The 21551-nt window shown below is 38.6% G+C and overlaps 1 long non-coding RNA gene across 2 annotated transcripts in view; it reads right to left on the bottom strand.

Annotated features, from left to right (window-relative positions):
• LOC120786944 overlaps window positions 1-21292 on the bottom strand; it is a 68505-nt gene extending 47213 nt beyond the window's left edge. The window contains exons 1-4 of one of the 2 annotated variants that reach the window (XR_005706796.1): window positions 21042-21292; window positions 17187-17249; window positions 15264-15382; window positions 14202-15059 (exon numbers count right to left, since the gene is read on the bottom strand). This is a non-coding gene — a long non-coding RNA (uncharacterized LOC120786944). Of the gene's footprint in view, window positions 1-14201; window positions 15060-15263; window positions 15383-17186; window positions 17250-21041 lie in introns of those variants that run through there. The other variant, XR_005706795.1, reaches the window with a different exon arrangement.
• Window positions 21293-21551: the final 259 nt, after the last annotated feature.

Genomic DNA, 21551 nt, shown 5'->3' on the forward strand with positions numbered 1-21551 from the left:
ACACTTGCACACACACACACGCACACACCCTCTTACCCTCTTCAGTTTCATAAGGAAAGGATGGAAAGTCTGGAGAGGAAAGCTGAAAATTAGTTTTCCATTTCAGTTGGTTTCTCTGTGGAGCGATTTAATTCACAGCTTTTGTGTCTTATCTTGCTCACAAAAAGCTTTGAAACCATTTGTAAGCTACCTGTTCCATAAACATGCTGCCCGGCTTCCTGTTGTTCACTCCAAACTTTCCTAACATCAAGTGGTACAAACCACAATGACACAGTTAGTTTTAAAGGAACAGTACATTGTGAGGTGATAGAATAATTTTTTTTCTTACTGTGCACCCCAGCAGCGCTGCAGTTAACTGCCGTTCAAGTCGTGTCATTTCATTTTCTCAAACATCCCCACGCAATGAATGCTCACTGAAGCTGGGTGAGAGTCAGAAACAGGTTTTGGGGCCAGAATGTGGGTGTTTTTCTCTTATTTTTTATTTAGTGTTTCCTTCATTCATATCTATAAATATTGAAGAAACTAGACTAACCTGTGCCACAGCTGACGGCAAGTGACTTTGATCATGATGCTGACATGGTGCCATGGATATTTTACGACCACGTGATACTGTGTTCCGAGCAGGCACTTTAACTCCAATTAAAGCTGCTTGACGGGGCAGACGCCAAAGATTTTTGGACCTGTAGGGCATGCTCATTAGAGTACTTCTCCATGAGTGCTTTCCCAGCACAAATGAATAACACGAAAATGATGTACCGATACAGCTCTTAAAAGAGCTACTTATATATAAGTTTGGCTATTGCTATATAGCCAACGTTAGCATTAAGCAGTTTAAAGGAGATGTAGGGAGTTCAGCATTAAACTTCAATTCTTTACTCGACAAAAGTTGTCTCCAGCATTGGAAAGCGACACCAATGTTAATTCTTGTTTTGCTTCTGTTTCTATTACTTCTTTTCTTCCACTGAAGTTAGCATGCTGACCAGCTAGCCTCGATCCGGCCCGTCTGTCTCATCACTTTCCAATAGCGAGTCACTGTAGCTTCCAGGCTGAAGTAGCTCTGCTCAAGGACGTATTATGACCTCTTCTAGTGTAAACACAACGATGGCTGAAGCTCTTGGTAATCGACCATCACCACCAACGGCTTTCAGCAAGAAACCACATTCGGCGCAGAGAAAACTTACAAATAGCCACTTTAAAGACATTTTAATTTTTTCTCCTAATGGTTGGTACAGTACAGAACCTCTGCACACCAGTATCTTGACACTATATTTAATCCCATATACAAGTTTTTCACCTTATTTTTTCTTTTTTCTTCACCAGAGGACTGGGTATGTAATTAAAGTGTGCAGATTTTAGTGTGTGGAAGTACCACTTGTTATTGCCCTCCCAGCATCTAGGAATTCTGAGCAGTGGACACTTTAATCCATTGGACCTAATGGCTCAAATTATCTTTCCCTCATCAATCTACACTCAATACCCCATAATGATAAAGGGAAAGCAGAATTTTAGGGTTTTTTTTGCAAATTTATTCAAAAGGAAAAACTGAAATATCACCTTAACATATGTATTCAGACCCTTTACTCTGTAATTAGTTGAAGCACATTTGGCAACGATCGCAGCGTCGAGTCTTCTTGGGGGTGACGTGACAAGCTTTGCACTCCTGGGTGTGGGGATTTTCTGGCATTCTTCTCTAGAGATCCTCACACGCTCTCTCTGGTTGAATTGGGACGGTCAATGGACAGCCATTTTCAGGTCTCTCTATAGATGTTCGATTGGTACAAGTCAGGGATCTGGCTGGGCCACTCGAGTACATCCACAGAGTTGTCGCTATGTTACACGGGGCTACAGAACAGGTGAGGCCAGGTGCAGACACAAGCGAGGAGACAGGAATAAGGTAAAAGATATTTATTGCAAGATAAGGGGAAGTAGGGGTACAGGCTAGGAGAAGCTTGGGCTGGTAGCTGAGAACCAGGAACTGAGGCTGGGACATGGGCAGTTAGTGGCCTGGACCAGTAGCAGGTCCAGAGTGGGATCCAAGGAGGCTTAGTACTGCAGGGTTCCAGAACAGAGGAGCAGGGCTGACTAGGTGAGGGGCTGGAGACAGAACAGATAGGACTGCAAGGAACACGGAGAACAGGATGAGCACTGGGGAAACCCGGCAACAAGAACTGAATGCTGAAAAACGAAACTGGTAACAAATTTGGCTCAGAGCTTAGAAACACTAATGAGTAGCAGAGTCCATGATCTGGCAAAGTGGAAGTGGCAAGGCTGAGTATTTATAGAGGACTTGATTATGGAACGGGTTGGAGATAGGTTTCAGCTCTGACTCCAGCACACCTGTCTCTACTCTCTTCCACACACACACACACACAGTCTAAGAGAGAGTGCTGGTGATGAGCGGTGCCTGGATTCCTCCAGACATGATGCTTTGAATTGAGGCCAAACAGTTCAATCTTGGTTTCATCAGACCAGAGAATCTTGTTTCTCACAGTCTGAGAATCCTTTTGGTGCTTTTTTGCAAACTCTATGCGGCTTTCATGTCTCTTTCACTGAGGACAGGCTTCTGTCTGTTCTTGGTCACCTGTCCTAGCATGGCCCTTTTCCCCAAATTAATATGTCTGGTCAGGCGGCCAGCTCTAGGAAGAGTCCTGGTTGTTCCAAATTTCTTCCATTGAAGAATTATGGAGGCCATCACGCTCTTGAGAACCTTAAATGCAGCAGAATTTTTTTTGCAGCCTTCGTGAGATCTGTGCCTCAACACAATCCTGTCTCTGAGCTCTGCAGGCAGTTCCTTTGACCTCAGGGTCTGGCACTGTCAGCTGTGAGACCTTATATAGACAGGTGTGTGCCTTTCCAAATCATGGCCAGTCAATTTAATTTACCACAGGTGGACTCAAATCAAGGTGTAGAAACATCTAAAGGTGATCAAGAGAAATGGGAGGCACCTGAATAAATTTCAAATGTCATAGCAAAGGGTCTGAATACTTATATAAATGTGATATTTCAGTTTTACCTTTTTAATAAATTTTCAAAAATTTCTCAAATTCTGTATTCACTTTCTCATTATGGGGTATTAACTGTAGACTGATGACTGAAAAAATTATATTAAACGATTTTAACATAAGGCTGCCACATAGTTAACGAAATTTTTAAAAAACCCAAAAACTTAACATTCATATTCAACACACTTGAATATGAATGTAAAATGTGGTTTTATGATGCCCTCATGCCAGTTTTACATAACATACTTTTAAACCATTATCAAATTAATTCAGGTCTGCTGTCAACACAACAGGAAATTCCTTTTTTGCTTTATTACAAAAAAGAGTAAAGTTAGAGGTTTTTTTCCCCAGTTCCAGTAAGAGTACAGAGTGAGGATCTGATGCTGACATTTTAAGAGGAATCCTTGCTGTAAATAAACTGGGAAGGGAAGAGGATTAGAGGGGAGGAGGTGGGCTGTGCAGGAGGGAGGGAGGCTCTTTTATTGCAACAGTTGATTGTTCTCAGAGTCAAAACAACGCACGCTCGAGCCACTGTGGACTGGCATTGTAATAACAAACAATCCTTCGTTTCTGCCATCGAGGTTTATACAATCTGAATTGTCAGCAGTGGAAAAGGAGAGAGCCCGGGCTGCAGCCAAAGTTGGTGCAAGTATCTGCCTGCACACCGAGGGATCGCAATAACAGGAACCACAGAGTGGCTCCTGCAGCGCTGCAGATAAGAGCCACACTGAATGAGGACCTGAGGCTGTTTAAGCTGCCTCATAAAAAGTTCCAGTAATCAGTAATGAATAACGCCAATAATATTCAGCTATTACATTGCCTGGAATCTGAGAAGACAAAGCCAAAGTGTTTGGTAGATGACACATCAATACGCCACCGTATACCACCCTCCTGTGTGCATCATGGAATCACTTCTTATTCTTTAACAGACAATGTCAGACCTGATGATGGCATGTTGATAGGACCTTTCTGGCTCACTAATTGACAGCGGTTTTCTCCCCTTTATGTCTTTCACACAGCTCTGATGTAATGGAAAAGATAAAATGACAACAACCTCTGGAATGCTGCTTGCTTTAAATCCTTTTCATGTGTACTCCTCTACTCCCCTGCAAACCATAAACCCAACAGGAATTCGTTATGAATGAAAAGGTGAAATAGTTGAGTACACCACTGATTTGGCTGTGTTTTCTGTCCTCTGTTTTGGATGAGAAATCCAAGATGACTTCCAATTAATGTCAAATGTCTTGGCTGTTGGTCTCTCTGAATGAAAATATTTCGAAAATCCTAGCCAGTATTTCAAAAACAAACAAGTTTATCAACTTTTATCATCAGCGAGCAGAGGAGGCCAGAGGAAATGTAGTTATGTAATTCTAATAAAGCGTCTTTTTTTTTTTAGGTAAAACAAGGCCAGGCTTTGCACTTATTTAATTCCTTGTTTACCATATAATACAAGTTGGTATGCTCTGGGCGTGTTCCTGCTGAAAAACTGCAGCACTGAATGTAGACACCACACACTGTGATTACGAGAAGCATAATGAATCTGTTCCTTAGCAGGATATACTTGTCGTAAACAAACCTGTGGTTTGCTCCGATTTATGTTTCAAGGCCTCATACTCATCACAAACTTAGATTAATCATTTTAAATATAGATACTAGCTCTATCATGAAACTCTTCTCATGCTGGAGGCTCACAAAAATAACAGCATAGAAAAGGAGGATACAGCAGGTATGTCTGGTAATTGCTGAAATTGGACTGTAAACATCTATTAAAATATGATTCCAGTAAAATTTGAGATTTGTGGCCTAAATACTAAAATTGAAGGGATGTGTACAAATCAACCCTGTCTCCAAAAAATTACATTTATATATCGCTAAATGGTTTTGCAAAATATATTTTGGAGAAAATGTAATTGCTCACTGGATTATGTTCCCTAGCAAGGTTTTTTCCAGGCCAGGAACTGTAATGCTCACATACCATGCAGAAGTCAGGGAAGTGGTTGGGATGGATGGTGGGTGTACAAAATGCAAGACTTTGACACCGGAGACCGGAGTTTGGATCCAATGTAAATTTAGATTAACGCAACAATAGGAAGGTTGGTTAAGGTTAGGAAAATACTGTCATTTGGTTACATAATGAAAAGTAAACAGGTCCTGTCTCATGCTTTAAGTCAGTGTTGATTTTTTCAATATTTAACCATTAGCTCCATTTGAGCTAAATGCTGGTGTCAGCATGCTAAAATGCTTACGACAGTGACAGTGACAGTGCTAATATGCTGATGTTAAGAAAGTATGAGATCTACCAGGACCCAATCTTAGTTTAACAAGATGGGGTCCTGGTAATCTTTGTGTTAACCTGCTAACATATGCTAATTAGCAATAAATACAAAGTGAAACAAAGGTTAAAAGTAAAATTTTAACCTGGTGATGACCCTATAGCAAAAGTCGGGGGATCAGCAAGGTCATTAGGATTCATCCGCTGGGAACCATAAGTGTCTGTCCAAAGTTTTGTGCCAATCCATCTAGAATATGTTGGCATATTTTACTGATTAAGTGAAAACTTTGACCAGCTTGTGATGCTAGAGGTAAAGGCAGGGGATCAACAAAGTAATTGGGATTCAACGTCTGGGGACCATGCATGTCTGTACAAAATTTCATTACAATCCATCCACGTCTTGTTGGGATATTTCACTCTGAACCAAAATGGTGGACCAAATGACTGACATTGCTATCCTTTGAGCCAGGCTGCTAGTGTAGCTAAAAAATGTTAATCATATTTTAGTTTCTACAAATAGATATCATCGCAGAAGCAAATGAAATATGTTGTCAGTAAACATTCTGCAAATATCATCACTATCAATATTTTGCACCTTTGCAGACATATTCATTAAAAATATTTCATAATTTGTTGATAAAAAAATATATATATCCAGGCAGCACTGTGTTTCTTTCAAACCATAATTACTGTCGCACACTAGTAGTATGCCAGACTTTTAACACTTTGGAGACTTTCCTTTAATCCAAGATGACCTTTCAAGGAGGTATATGGATAGTGTCTCTCTCTCTATCTCACACACACACACACACACACACACACACACACACACACACACACACACACACACACACACACACACACACACACACACACACACACACACACACACACACACACAAAGGCAACAAAGTAGAAAATAAATATATGGCAAAAAAGCCACAAAAAGAATCAAATTATGAATAAACAAATCTGCTAGGAGAAGAGATTGGAACTAAAAAGACACAAAAGAGTGACAGCTGTAATTTCATCTATCCTCGAGGAAGTTCCACAAAAGCATCTGTTCGTCCTGAACAATATCAGTTAATTATTAATACACTCAAAATAGAGTTCCTGTTAAATCTCACTGGAGTGGCCTAGTTTCTGAAATTATGGAGATAACAGAAGGATACAAAAGTGAGACAGTTCTAATTTCAAATGCTCCTCGATGAAATTCTAAAGAGGCATCTTCTTAATCCTGAACAAAGCCAGCCAAAAATTAAAATGGTGAGAAACTAAATCTCTCTGAACTATGGATGCCCTGAGGACTTTGGTGTTCAAGCCAGAGCCACATTCTCACCACTCCTCATTAGGGGCTCCCAAAAAAAAAAAAAAAATCAAAACAGCTAATGTGTTCAGAGGAAGTAGCAGGAAGGAGTGCTTAAAATCCAGAGCCTTCGAAGAGTTTTGGTAAAAAATAAAAGAGGGAATGAGAGTCCCGATAGCCCAATGACTCAGAGAAACATCAAGTTCTTTCTAACGCTTAAAAACAATGAGCATTTCCACCACTTCCCCGCTCCCTCGCTCTCACTCTCTGGCTCCGCTGGTGTTTTGCTGTTTGCTTGTTATTCAGGTTGAACTGGAACACTCACACGTCCTCCTCCTCATCACGAATTATGCAATAAGGCAAAGGCCTTAAGGCCAGGTTATTATGACTAGCAGACAGGTACTGATGTGTTTGAGCCTTGTAGTTATACTGACTCTGAGTTCTACTGTATTTCTAATTTGGATTTGAGTTTCAAAAAAATTGTTTCTATGGGCGAAATGGTTTTCACAACAAAACACTCCCTCTGAATATTGTAGCTGAGCAGTTTCAGTTCAGGTTCAGTCCCAGTCCTCAACATTTTCTAATATTGCCCAACTCAAAGATGGCAAGTCACATCTTAAATCTATCAGACTCAAGTTCAACAGTCAGTTCATTCATTAAAAAGAGGAAGAATGTGGACTTTGTGTTGCATCCAACACAGATTTCAGCTGAAATGTAAGTTTATCCTAAAAGCTTTGGATCTAAGCAATCTTCCCGTGAAGGTTAGACTTTGATAACAATCAAGAATCACCACATCAACACCACATTGAACAGCAATACCGCATGTATTGCACGCCACAACAAGCACCATACCCACACCCCACTATGCTTGTAAGTTTGTTTTCCACTAAACACTCACAAATACCTCTGGAGGAGGATAAAAGAGTGGTTTTGTAAACTCTTGAGATACTGTAGAAAAAAACAAGAAAACATGTTAAATGGAGAAACATAAGAGACAAACATGAGTAACTGAGAGACCTTTGTGTGGCTTTTGTATCCTCTTTCAATAATTTGGGTTTGGCTCTAACAGCCAGTACCTAAAATACCACAGCTCTGAGTTTAATGTATCTACATCTGATGTAGGTGTATCTAAGCTAAATCGATTTAAATGCGAGCAAGGATTCAGATTTCAGATTCGATAATACATTTCAGATTTGATTAAATGCTTTCAAAACCCAACTCGAATCAGTATACATCGGTAAAATTGTTTTTGGTTTTTTTTCTGATTAGTGTTTATTAATGAGTACGTTTTAGAGAACAAAATGTCCTGCATTAAATTTCTGGTAATAACTGAAGTGGAAACCTACATGAACTTTTAACCCCATGAATTGTTACATACTACAGAATACATGAAATACAAAATATATGCATGTACGAAATATATGTGATAATATGTCATTTTATTTCAAATGCCCACATTTTCTGCACAAGGAGCCCCTGTCCAACTTCTAACCAATAAAGCTTTTGGACCTTGATAAGATTTGTGTCTAGGTACATCTCATCTGTGTCTTTCCCATCATCTCCTTGTTTGAACTTAAGCATGTTATGGACCAACTTTGACCTTTGGCACTTCTAGACTCACAGGTAATGTAAAATCCATTTAAGCCAAACTCACAATATGTGGTGGAGCCATCTTCATCAATGTTATCACCTGATAAGCAGCGGTTATCAGATGTCATCTCATTACCCTGCTTTCACATGTAGGCCAATACTGTTTACTCACCAGATGACCATGTACAAACAAAATGCGGACAATATATGTAGCCTCCAGGTAACTGATCAAGTCCTAAGTCCACTTTCAAGAGTGCAGTGTGTCACTAATGAGATATACAACTGTGACATTTAATTAAAGGTCTTTTTCACTAAAGCGTCTGTGCCAAGCACCATCCAGGATAAATTCTTTTGTTCTTCAGTCATCTAAACAGTAACAATTTTCTTTTAACCTTTGATAATCTTTGATTGCTTTAAGGTTTTGTGAATTTGTCAACCTAAAGCATCTGAACACAATAAATGAATCGTCAGCGCTTTCACTTAAAGCTGCTTTGATCAGTCTTTTTATGTTAACAGTGGTGCAGAAGGCTGTGACTGACCCACAGAGCATTATCACCAGACTCTACAGTTCCCCTCAGCTCTGCAGAATATTTAAAAAAAAAAACTTTAGTGTTTAGGTTTATCTCACTGCTCTCATCAACATCGTTTTCACCAGCAAACCCACTGCACTGCCTGCTCAGTACCAAACAGCAGGCATACACAGTTAGCAACTGAATTTAAGGGAGCATTTAGCAGCTAAAGAGCCACATATTTCCTTCAGGATTTGGTGGAGACCAAAAACAGAGCTAAAAGGAGAGAAAATATTGGACTTAGATTTATCATGCTGACAGAAAAATGACTTCAAATGAATGCTAATGTTGTTTCATATCTGCTGAATATGTAAACAGGCAAATGTTTGCTAACACGTTAGCCACAACAACTTTAAAAGGTAATAATGTCTCAGTATTGTATTTACAGCTTTTTACTCTGTGTAAAGTCGCCAAAAATATATTAGTACAGTTTTAGTATCAAGTATTTTATTCCAAGTTTACACATCTGTTTTGGTTTAGATCAGAAATTACCTGCCAAAGGATATCAATGTATAAATGTAGTCATGAATGGGAATAAGGTTGATGGTGTTACAGTAATTGTTGACAATTCAAGTTCATTTTTGTCGACAAAATAATCTCATCAAAATTTTCCTTTAGTGGCTTTTATTGAGCTTTCAATCATATCACATGATCTTCATGAGCAGACAGAGTTTGCTCAGTTGTCATGGAACTGTAAATTTTCAAATTTCCAATTTTTCACTTTTATGTGTTGGCTTGAAAGTTGTGATTCAAAGTTCATTCTTGTCTTTGAAAACAGCAGTTGACAAATTAATCTCAGATAACATTGAAAAACTTGTTGGTGAAGATGTGTGATATGATTGACAACTCCAGAACAGTTACCAAATGGGCCGTGTGATGAGATTATTTTGTCAACTGCTGTTTCCAAAGTCAAGAATGAACTTTAAATTTTACCTTAATATTTAATTTAGGACCATTTAAAAGCAAAACGACCCATTTTTGGACAGAAAAACAAACAACAAACTCAATACCCACTTAGGGCACACTAAGTGCAACAAGTGAAGATTTCTTCATGAGGTCTTACATACGTTTCTTAATCTGCACTGATCTCCAACCCATCTGCACTCTTAATAAAATACCTTTGGGGGCTGTGATAAACCAAATCTGTTCCATGAAATGTCTACCCCTCACATTTTTCCTGCAAACACACACACACACACACACACACACACACACACACACACACACACACACACACACACACACACACACACATATACATATAAATATATACACACTGTACATTCATATCGCTCTATTAATAACATCGCGTGCCGGCAGCTTCTTTTTCCCAACTCTCACACCATGACATCACAGGGTTTAACATATTCACAGTGTTACACAGCGGCTTGTGTTAAGTCGGGCCGACAGCCGGTAACATTAAGCAGCATTCCTTACATGCTGCCCTGTTGGGGATAGCAGTTAGAAGATCATAACATATTTGAGTGAAGTCTGATGAGCGTGCAGAGCTGAGGGGAAGAGGGCTTAAATAGAATTTCGCTGATGCTGCCAGAGCCAATAAACGATGTCGTTCAGAATGGAGGACATTTAAAAAAAATCACTGTAACATCGAAAACATTCATAAATTTAATCTGTTTCAGCTGTCATTTAATGTGGTATTAGGTCGTGCTGGAACTAGTTTTAATTACTTTATGTACTATTAGGTAGTGTAGTGGCTCCTTACCTAGGGGGTTGGCCCCCTCTAAAGGACCTTTATGAGCGTTCAGAGTTCAGAGTTTTGGAGAAATGTCTCTTGCTACTAACTAACTACTAATGACTCATGATCACAAACCGAAAAGGTTTGTCACCACTTGTTTTATATTTAATATATGTGGAATATTTTATAATCTTGTGTTTTTTTATGTAAAAACTTATCAGCAAAGTAACTACAGTGGTCAGATAAATGTAGTGGAGTAAAAAGTACAATTGTTCTCTCTGAAATTACTCAAAACGATTAATCGATTATCGATATAGTTGCAGATTAAGAAAAAAGCTTATGCAAAATATGAGTTAACAAAGGCTACCAGCCATTTGAAATGGTCATTCTTAAACTGCGGAGGTCCTATAAAATCCTTGTATGGATATTTAAATGCATGTTTAATTGTTTCACACGACACATAAGTCAAACCAAAAATGAAAACATTTCCATAAAAACCGGCAAGTTTATATACTGTAAAAACCATTAGTCGATTAAAAGCCGCATCTCCAAAAAAGCCGGGGGTGTGGTTGATACAAACAAATGAATGCCAGCCCCCAAATACAGGCCGGGGAAAAGCAGGGGTGGATATACTCCTGTTGCCAGTCATATAATCTGCATGACAAGTAAGCATCATGTAAATTTCTACCGCTTTAATTTAATAAATTAAACAATTTATCATGCTATTTTTACAGGGTTTTGATTCATTCTTTCTGATTCACATTGCTTTGTGGGCCTTTAATCACATCCGGCTGTTGTTGCATATGGTATGCTTGCACGTTTCGCAACAACAGCCATGTTAGGAAATGAAGGGTTTATTTCCACTGAAACACTACAGGGCTTTTAATTTGAATAATTAAATATATTATTCAATTATTGAAATAATAATTGAATAATCATTTTAGTGATTTGTCAAGAGAAAATACCAAACACTTGCTGATTCCAGCTTCTCATATTCAAAGATCTGATGCTTTTCTTTGTCATACATAATAGGAAACTGAATATATTTGGATTTTAGATCGTTGGTCTGTCAAAAAAATGACATCTGAATATGTTATCCTGGGTCGTGGGACATTATAACGGGCATATTCACTATTTTCTGACATTTGATAAACAAAACAATTCATTGATTAGTCGAAAAAATTATCTAAAAAATAAAAAATAAAAATCATATATTATAAATAGTTATTTTTTTTTATATAAATACATAAATAAATAGCCTTTACTTCCTAATCTAAAGGATAAGAGCAAAACTACATCATTCTCATTATGTACTATGACGCACTTCAAACCAGAATTTTAAGTATTCATAGTCAGTATGATTGGGAATGTCAAAGAGTTTTCAGCACCATCTAAGATAAGAGATCACCTCCAGTGATTGTCTACCCCCATAACTTAATTTGAAAGGAGGGGAGGAGTTGATAATGATAAAACATGATGACGCATTGATAGAGGATGAAGTTTACTCAACTATTTGGGACCAAAGACCCAAAAAATGTCACAACGAACACATACAGGACATCCTCACATTCCTGCCTTTGCATTAAAATGTTGTTTGTGTATGTTTGGGATCAGTTGTGTAGGGGTATGTCAGATAACAACTTGAGCTCAATAATATCCAAAGATAACTACGAACTAGTTGATGCGCATGCATCCGGTATGCTATCTGATACACCTCATCCAAAAGGCATGAAAACTCCTTGGCATGACCAGATACGGGATGAGTCTTGAAGAAAAGTGTAAAGTCACGAATACCCTCACCATCACCTTACCATTACAGCTTTGGATGATGAATGTCAAAATGTGTTGACTCAACTGTGACTAACGGTGTGACATTATCTGAGTATTAACTGGATTATTTAGGGAAAAATACGGGAACAAAAACTTAAAATGCACCGTAAAAAAGAGAAGGTTCTACTCATTCGAAGCAGGTCCATTCCCAGCTGTCTAAATGATAAAACAAACCTGCACAGGTTCTGAACATCCCAAATGCACCAAGAGCCCGTGTCAGCCACCATGTTTACAGACAGCAAACGGAGGCATTCACTCATGGCATTCAGCCTGCTGGCATACGGGTCGACCCTTTCCCCTCCAGAGGCGAGCGAGTATCGCCTTCCTGACGCATGATGTCATGGGCCGCCACCACTGTCTGCTATCAATGTCCATACCAAATGGCTGCTCATCCTTATCCCATCAGGGCATGAGGGCTTGTAACATCTCTCCTCTGCTTTCAAAGCCGGCGGTTAAGTGACAGGAGATTTGCAGGTGGTGTGGAGTGATGGTTAAAAAATAAACCAAAAAAACATCTCAATGTTATGAAAAACACAAATTCTTGTGTAAAGCAATACAGTTAGGTACATAAGTATTTGGACAGTGACACAATTTTTCTAATTTTGCCATTTTTAAACACAGTCCCTCATTTTCAGATGCTCAAAAGTAATTGGACAATTACTGACAATTCATGAGTGGGTGTGGCCTGTTCCCTCATTATTTCAGGACAAATTAAGGAGATTAAAGGTCTGGAGTTGATTACAAGAGTTGAATTTGCATTTGGTAGCTGTTCATGAGAAATCTCAATATGTGGTCCAAATAGGTGTTGATGCAAATGAAGGAGGCCATCATTAGGCTGAAAAAACAAAACACACCTATCAGAAAGATGGTAGAAACTTTGATAGTGGCCAAATCAACAATTTGGTACATTCTTAAAAGGAAGGAATGCACTGGTGAGCTCAGCAACATCAAAAGGTCTGGAAGAAGACAGAAGACAACTAAAGTGGATGATCACAGAATTCTTTCACTGGTGAAGAAAAACCCTTCACAACATCTGGCCAGGTCAAGACCTCTCTTGAGGAGGTAGGCATGTTATTGTCAAAGTCTACAATCAAGAGACGCCTTCACGAATGTAAATACCTAGGGTTTACTACAAGGTGCAAAATTTGAAAAATTTAATTCCCAAACAGTTAATGTGATATTTTTGTTAAACGCCTTGAATTAAAGCTGTAAAGTCTACACTTCAATCACTTCTTGATGGCTCCGTTTCAAATCCACTGAAGTGGTGTACAGAGGCAGATTTACAAAAATTGTGTCACTGTCCAAATACTTATGGATCTAACTATAAATATAAAAAAAAAGGAAAGAAATTCTCAGACAAATCCTTTGAACTGCTAAACGTCTCTTTAAACGGGCCTGTTGCCAGTCTGGCTTCCTCTGGCTTGTGGACTCTTGGAAAGATGCAGCAGTGCAGGATGCAGAATTGAATGTATCCCTCCAGGGACAGTATATACCCAGGAGAGCCTGCTAGCTTTCCTTCTTTCCCACTCTGACAAAATAGGATAAAAGTTTGGCCAGGACTGCCGTGCTGGAAGCTGACAAATGAACACCAGGCTGGCAGCAAGAGTGTGGTTATGAAAACAACCCAATTTAACACAGCAAGTCCAAAAATTAAACGGTATGCAGCTATTTTACAGGGTTCATAAAAGTGACAAACAGCCCACGCTACTGCAGAAGATTTAGTAAAATTAGTTATATAGGCATATTTTTGTATTTTTCCTCTTCTGTGGTCAGTGTTTCCAGCTAAGCACCGCACCCAAATCTTCTTGGATGAAGCACACCCCTGCTTTCATTGGTCATATCATCACCAGACACTAAGCAGATGTCATCTGGCCAGCTACAGCATGGTATAGAACACAAACGAGGTACAGAACATGAGTCCACAGATACACAAGTTTATATAGCAGTGTTCAGTATACACAGCCAAGCCACACATATTTATATGCTTAAGACTATTGACTATTATGGCATTATATCTGCCCATATGCACACCTTTTTATCAAATACCAAGCTTACGCCTCAAACTTCTTTGGCCGCCTTGTCTTCCTCATTGGGGCATGAGAGGCTGTTCTGGTTACTTTCAATATAACTGAGTGATTGACTTATCAATTATTATTTACAAGTGGACAGTTTTTGCCTTGAAACCCCATTAACATGCCAGCGGGTATGTAAATGAAAACGCATGCTGCTCAGCCAAAGATTGTTAAAATCTACAAAACTTAATTTTAAATTCTAGTGTACAGCACACCAAATATTTGAGGATACAATTTGGGGGAAATGTGCATAACAGAATACCTCTGTTTGACGGAATGGTGTCTCAATGAAGAGCTCGAACATAGTAGAAAGTTTTAAGATGATTTCCCCGAGCTTAAGTTGCTAAAAAAGAAAACAAAAGGGGGAGACTGCATGTAAAGGGGTTAAAAACCAACCTCAACCTCTACTGGAGCTCAGATGCTCATTTACCAAGACTGCAATTATCATGCAAATATGTATCCTACTTATACTGTAGATGGGTTTTTGAAATTACACAGATAAGAAGCCAATGGCAAACTGATGCCAGCTAAATTTAAATGTAAAACTCTTGTCAGATCTTTTCACTTATCACTCGCTCCATTACCATCCAAGCGTTACCTGTTAGTGTCCCTATTAAGCATGAGTACAGTGTTTTCCAGTGGCCATGGTAACGAGGAAGACTGATTGAGCCACATGAGCAGGAAGTGCCGCGAGGACAACAGGATGTGCCCTGGCTCCGCCGCTGAGGGTCGAAGAATTCAAGGAAGTTATTGTACTTTGTGGAATGGGCTCAGGAATGCAAGATGTCTGCCTTTTTTTTTTTTTTTCCTTTTTTTGAGGTCTGAGTCATATCACATGTTGGGGGCGACAGGCTTTGAAGATAATGTGACCCTGTTTGATGCATGTGTGGCACTGTGCTGGCACACGGATGTTTGCGGTCACCCACCTCCACATTCTCCTCTGACAGGCTAAAGTTTCAAGGGAATAAAACCTCCCTCAGCAGTTATTCAGCCGACAGATGCAGACGTTTGTTCACGTCAGGAAGGTAGATGGGAAACTTGTCACCTGAAAAAAAGATGACAAACATGCACCTTATAACCTCAGTAGACAGCAGCTATCAGCAAAAACAGTGATAAATTTAGTGAGCTATCAAAATCTGATGGACTCAGAGTTCCAGATAGAATAAACAGCTATGTAAAAGCAGGAACTTTGACCGCTTGAACCCCAATGTTCCCCTGAAGTTTCCCTTTAAGTAGCTTGACCTTTGGCTTAAACATTCTTTCCAAACTGTGAGACAATGTCCTATATACATTCAGTGTGCACATTTAGAAAAAGTACTGAACCTACAATGTTTCCACAAAACAAATACAGGAATAAGGCAGCACTCCAACAGCATAACAGGCAAAAGAATCACCTCATGTCTCGAACCTGAACTAAACCTATTACAATCTTAAACTAAGTAAAATATTCCATCCAAGACAACGTCTCTTCTGTCTTCTGCATGATTTCAGACTTTTTACGAGTAATTCAGAACAGAATATCTGGCATCTCAAAAAAGTCTCTGATATTAGAAAAAGATTAACAGTTTTTTGGATTTGATCTTTGCTGAGATAAGTAGTTAATCAATTAATTACACAATTTACAGAATTTCATCATCAATGAATTTCATCAACTGATCCTGTAACTACCTAACTGTATAGTATGTAAAGTAGTTGACACTAGCACCACCACGACCAGACAGTGAAATGCTACTTATGCACTGATGAATTTGTATTGACAAAATATTGTAATATATAATGCTGTATCATAGAGCTGCAACAATTAGTCTGTTAATTAATTTGTCAATCGACAGAAAATTAATCAGCAACTATTTTGATAACCAAATCATCAAGCAAAAATACAGAACATTTGCAAGTTCCAGCCTCTCAAACATTAAGATTTTCTGTTTTTCTATTTTGCATCACTGTAAACTGAATATCTTTGAGTGTGAGATTTTATAGACCAAACATTGATTAATTGTAAAAAATAATCGGACTGAACAATCATTAAGTCGCTTGTCAAGCAAAAAATGTCAAACATTTGCTCACTCCAGGCTCTTTTCAAACTTTTCACTATTTTATATCAACATAACTTGTCTGTTGATCAGACAAAACAAGACATTTAAAGACAACACTGCTCTGGTAAAAGGTGATGGCATTTTTCTCTCATATGGATTTGAATAATTCAAATAATTAGCCAACAAAAAAATAAATAATCAGTGGTTGGTTTTTGGACTGTAAGTCAAACAAAAAAAGCAATTCACCTCCTTGGGCTCTCAGAACTTGTGATGGATATTTTTCACATTTTTTGACATTTTATAAAGTATACGATTAATCAAAATGATTCAGAAGCTACCTGATCGATTAATCGATGAAGAAAATGCATGTATGTGTATTTCTGCTTCATAAGTACATACAAACTTAACTGCTGCATTTCATGTCTTGTTTTGGCATCTGTAAGTATATTAAAGTCTGATTTTAGGTTAAATGATGGATTCTTTTAATAAAACATGTTGTAGTTTGCATATTAAACCATTGCAAGCTTTAAATCTTCTATCAAGCACTTTATCCACTGAACGTTTGTCTACATCACTATCTTTGTGAGCTTAATTGGTCATTTAACACGCTCACTGCACACATTAGTTGCTCCAAGAAACATTTAACAAAGCCGGGGTCTTAATCCGGATTCTCCTCTACAGCCTGTGGCATCTATTCACACTTTTCCTGCGGACAGATTATCTATCCGGTAGCCTGACTCTCTTAACTCGAACAGTGTTTCTGATCCTGTGTTAGCCACTCCGACCCTAATTGCCCCCCCCCAGCAGCCCTACCTGTGTTCTGGATGTTTCCGTTGTGACAGCCCTTCTCCCTGACGCGTGGATGGAGCTGTCGCCCTGTGGGTCAAAGGGCAGCAGAGTCATGGGTTAAGACCACAGGCTGCGCTCCAATAACAAACAAGTTGTCCAAAATTCCAAAACAGGGGCTGAAAGGCTTCACTTTCTGGTCCTATAAATCCCATCACACCCTCAATGCACAGCTAATGTCTCGAATTCTAAGCTGAAGTTGCCACCATTCATTCCTCTTTTGAATCTGCTTTTGGTGAAGGGTTTACGGCTAAGTATATGTCACCATTGAGGCGATAAATCTTTTCTCCATGTTGCCATCAGTTCTATTGCATCCATTCAATCCGTGCACCATAAAAAGACAAGCATAAGAGTGAAACACATCGAGCTAATGGGGGATGAGTGTTATTGTGCTGATCCCCAGTCGGATCAAATGTTTGCTTGGTGCTGAAAGCTACATTCTGCCTGTGGGATCGGGGTGTCTGTTTGTGTGCCTGAAGGTGAAGGGAACAGCACATTGTCCCCTCATGATGATGTGTTCTTCAATGGAGAGGTTAACAGGTTTGACCCCTGGAAAAAGGGGGAAACAGCCAGCCTGGCTCTGTCCAAAGCTAAAAAAAAAAATCTGCCTCCCAGCACCTCTAAAGCTCAATAATTAACACATTATACCTTATTTGCTTAATCCTTGTTTAAGTCTTGATAAGTCTTGTTTTAAGCCTATGCGTAAAAAGTTAAAGAATAGGTTCACAATTTTTCAAGTCTGTCCAAAAAAATGATCATATGAAAGCTTTTTTCTTGCTGTAATAATTTGTCCAGTTATTACTGGCCATTAAAAGATCCCCTCCTAATGTGCTTCCAATGTAAGTGATGGGGGACAAAATCTACAGCCTTTCCTTATGTGCATAAATGTATTAAAAAGTTTATTTCGAGTTAATACGATGCTACAGCCATCCCAGTTAGACAAATCATGTGGATATATTCCAAAATTAAATTCATTTCAGTACAAAATTAATTTTTTTTTGTTACTATCGCTTTACTGCAGCTCAACAGAGAAATGCTATCCAGGAAAACCCAGAGGGAATTTTATATTAAAAAGACAAACTTTGGAAGATATCTACCTGACTGCTTATGTGACTGGTGAAGCCTCATATGAGCTTCAGATAAACTTTGGAATACATTTTTTGCACAAAACAAAGGCTGTGGATCTTGTTCGCCATCACTTACATTGAAAACCCATTTAAGAAGGGAACTTTTAATCGCGAGTATGAACAGGAGGGACAATCAAGCAAGACCTTTTCCAGTGTTCATATGTGCACTTGACTACTGTTTTACGTAGGTCTGACCCGAATGCCTCGAAGCTTCTACCATTGCCATGGTAATCGAAGTCCAAATCAGTATCTGAATGCTGTTTGTTTTGTTTGTTTGTTTTGTTTTAATCATTATTATATATGCATTACCACAAAAATCCAAAATGGCTCACGAAATTCGAACTAGTAATCCAACGTTATTCATTATGCACATTAATTATTATTAGTTATTATCAGACAATGACATGTAATCTTGGTGATATTTTTGTGTGTCACAACTCTCATCTAACATTACCAGCATTGACACTGGGACAGTGACAGGTTGTATTCCGGTCAGCTCTATTTGCGATTAGTCAATTAATTGACTAATAATAATAAGCAATAATCTCGTAAAACTGTTGATTGATGAAATTATAAAAAAGTTAACTCTACAAGTGGAGATATAATAATGCAGCCAAACATATGAATCAAATCACTGTCACTAATACTTAAACAGGGATAAATTCTTGTATCATTATGAGAATAAACTGTAGGCCTCCTGAGTTCCCTTTTATGGCCCCTCAGGGTCCCTGGACCATAGTTTAGTTCCACTGTATTAGCATAGCAGTCATCCTGTTTAATCATTTTGCAGGATTTGTGGGACTGTATTTACTGTATGTGGCCTCTACCTTGAGGCCACATACAGTAAATTTCTGATCCCAACTGCGATATATGAACAACCAGCTCATCCAGTGTTGATAAAAGCTGTGCAGTTGGTAATAATAGGCCTGCATTTAATTTTGGAAATTCAGTTGCTGAGTTTTCCCTTCTGCTGCCAAGCCCAGTGCTACTATAAAAAGCGTTGAGCACATTGCCAGTACAGGTTAGGTCCAAAGTAAACTGGCACCCAATGCTCTAGCATCAATCAATGTACAGGGTATCAAAGGCATGCAGCCAGGAGAATACATTATCGCATGTATCTACTGCCCTCCACTGGAAAATACTGTCAAAAACATCAGGTGCAAGTTGTAAAGTGAGCATAGACGAGAAGCCCTGCATAACATGTCAGCTTTGTAAGCCACTACCATCTACTGAACCTGCCTGATATAAAGCCAATATTACTTTTCTGTTAACTGTTCAGTTATATTGCCTGTGAATTTTATTTCCCCACAGGAAGATCAAAATATTGTTTAAAAGCCCTCTTCACACCACACTGCCAGGAACACAGTTCTTGTGTGGAGAAAATCCATCCTTTATTTGTTAATTGCACTGCAACTAACGATTATTTTTCATTGTTTATAAATCTGCCGATTTTATTCTCAATTCACTGATTTATTGTTTCACGTACAAAATGTCAACAAAAATGTGAAAAAATGTCCATCACACTTTGCCCATCCAAGGTGACATCTTCAAATGTCTTGTTTCTCTGACTAACAGTCCCAAACCCAAAGATCTTCAGTTTACTATGACATAAAACAGAGAAAAGCGGAAAACCTGAGTGTATTCTGTCTATAAAGAATATTGGCATTAGCCTATAAAATATTTCATCTTGTACTGAGGACATTACCTCAGTGTAGGGGTGCAACAAACCATTATTTTTAGAGCTGCTGCTTATTTTAAAGCTACTTAATTGATGTCTGAAAATTAATCTGCAACCCTATTCATTTAGTTTCTCTGAATGATTTCTAAAGGAAAAATGCCACAATTCTCTGGTTCAAGCTTCTTCATTTGGTATATTTTCTGGTTTTCTTCATCATCTTATGAACAAAGCAAGACATTTGAAGACGTCATCCTAGACTCTTTGGACATTTCATGGACCAAACGAAACAATCAGCATATTAACCAATACAGAAAATAACTTACTTGCAGCCCTAATTATTTTAGCAATCAATTTATTAATCTATTGATATGAATAATCAATTAATTGTTTGGCTATTTTCCTCATATTTTCCTAGAGCCCCAGGTGACATCTTCAAATGTTTGTTTTTTTTATAACTATAACGTAGAGACGGGGAAAAGCAGCAAATTCTCACATTAGATGTGATTATTCGATTATCAAAATAGTTGACAGTTAATTTTCTGTTGATCGACTAATCGTGGCAGCTGTACCTCAGTGTCTCTACGTCAGTGGTAGCTAGCTACAGTCCTGTCTGAAATTTTTTTATCATGTACAACACAATCAAAATAGGTTCAGGTGCATACAGCCTCCCAGTTATACTCATGTTACACAATGCAACAGGTGATATTCAGTGTTAAGAAGAATGAAATTCGACTGGAGACAGCAAAGAAGACATACTGCTGTAAAAGTTCATTTTACATAGGCAGATTTGAAAGGTAAAAGAAAAAAGGAGTAAAATACCCTTTTAACGAATAAAAACACTTGCCACCATCAGCTGTACTCAACAGCACTTTTCAGATTGCTGAAGGAGTCATAACTGATATAAAATGAAACGCAGACTCCATTAATTTGAGGAGTCAGCACCAGAATAGCGTCTGGACTATTGTGGACTATTTAAGCTAGCAACGGTTAGCAAAAACTGAAGTAAAGTCACATTACCTGGGACTCTTTCTCCCGCTGGGAACAGGTGGATACTAATGAGAAATGGATTAAATATCGCTTGGGCAGTTCTTGAAGCTCTTTAGTTATTTTGGTTTGGATTGTTTTGAGTACTTTCACCGCGAAGATGATATTTTCAGTCCGTCTTACTGGTTGGTTGGTTAGTTAGTTAGTTAGTTGGTTTGTTTTTCCGTTAGCACGTTATCGTCAACCCCACAGGCCACGCCCACTTACACCTGTCAAACGCGAAGGTCCGCCATTTTGAAAACTTTCACCCAAATTAGGAGCCCGCAAAAACGAGTCTGATGTGTTTTAGGCAGCATGCCATACCGTTAATCGATAGTTTTTTTTTTTAAAGATGAGGCTTAAACTGCGTCCTGCAAAATTTGACCGCATTTAGACTTTAGGTGGCGCTGCAGCAACATAATGCATTTTTTTTTTTTTTTAAAAAGACAGATAACTCGGTGGTCATGACCTGACTTACCAGAACATAATTAATGCTTGTGCAAA

Source organism: Xiphias gladius, chromosome 24, assembly GCF_016859285.1.
Source record: "Xiphias gladius isolate SHS-SW01 ecotype Sanya breed wild chromosome 24, ASM1685928v1, whole genome shotgun sequence".
Classification (NCBI taxonomy): domain Eukaryota; kingdom Metazoa; phylum Chordata; class Actinopteri; order Istiophoriformes; family Xiphiidae; genus Xiphias; species Xiphias gladius.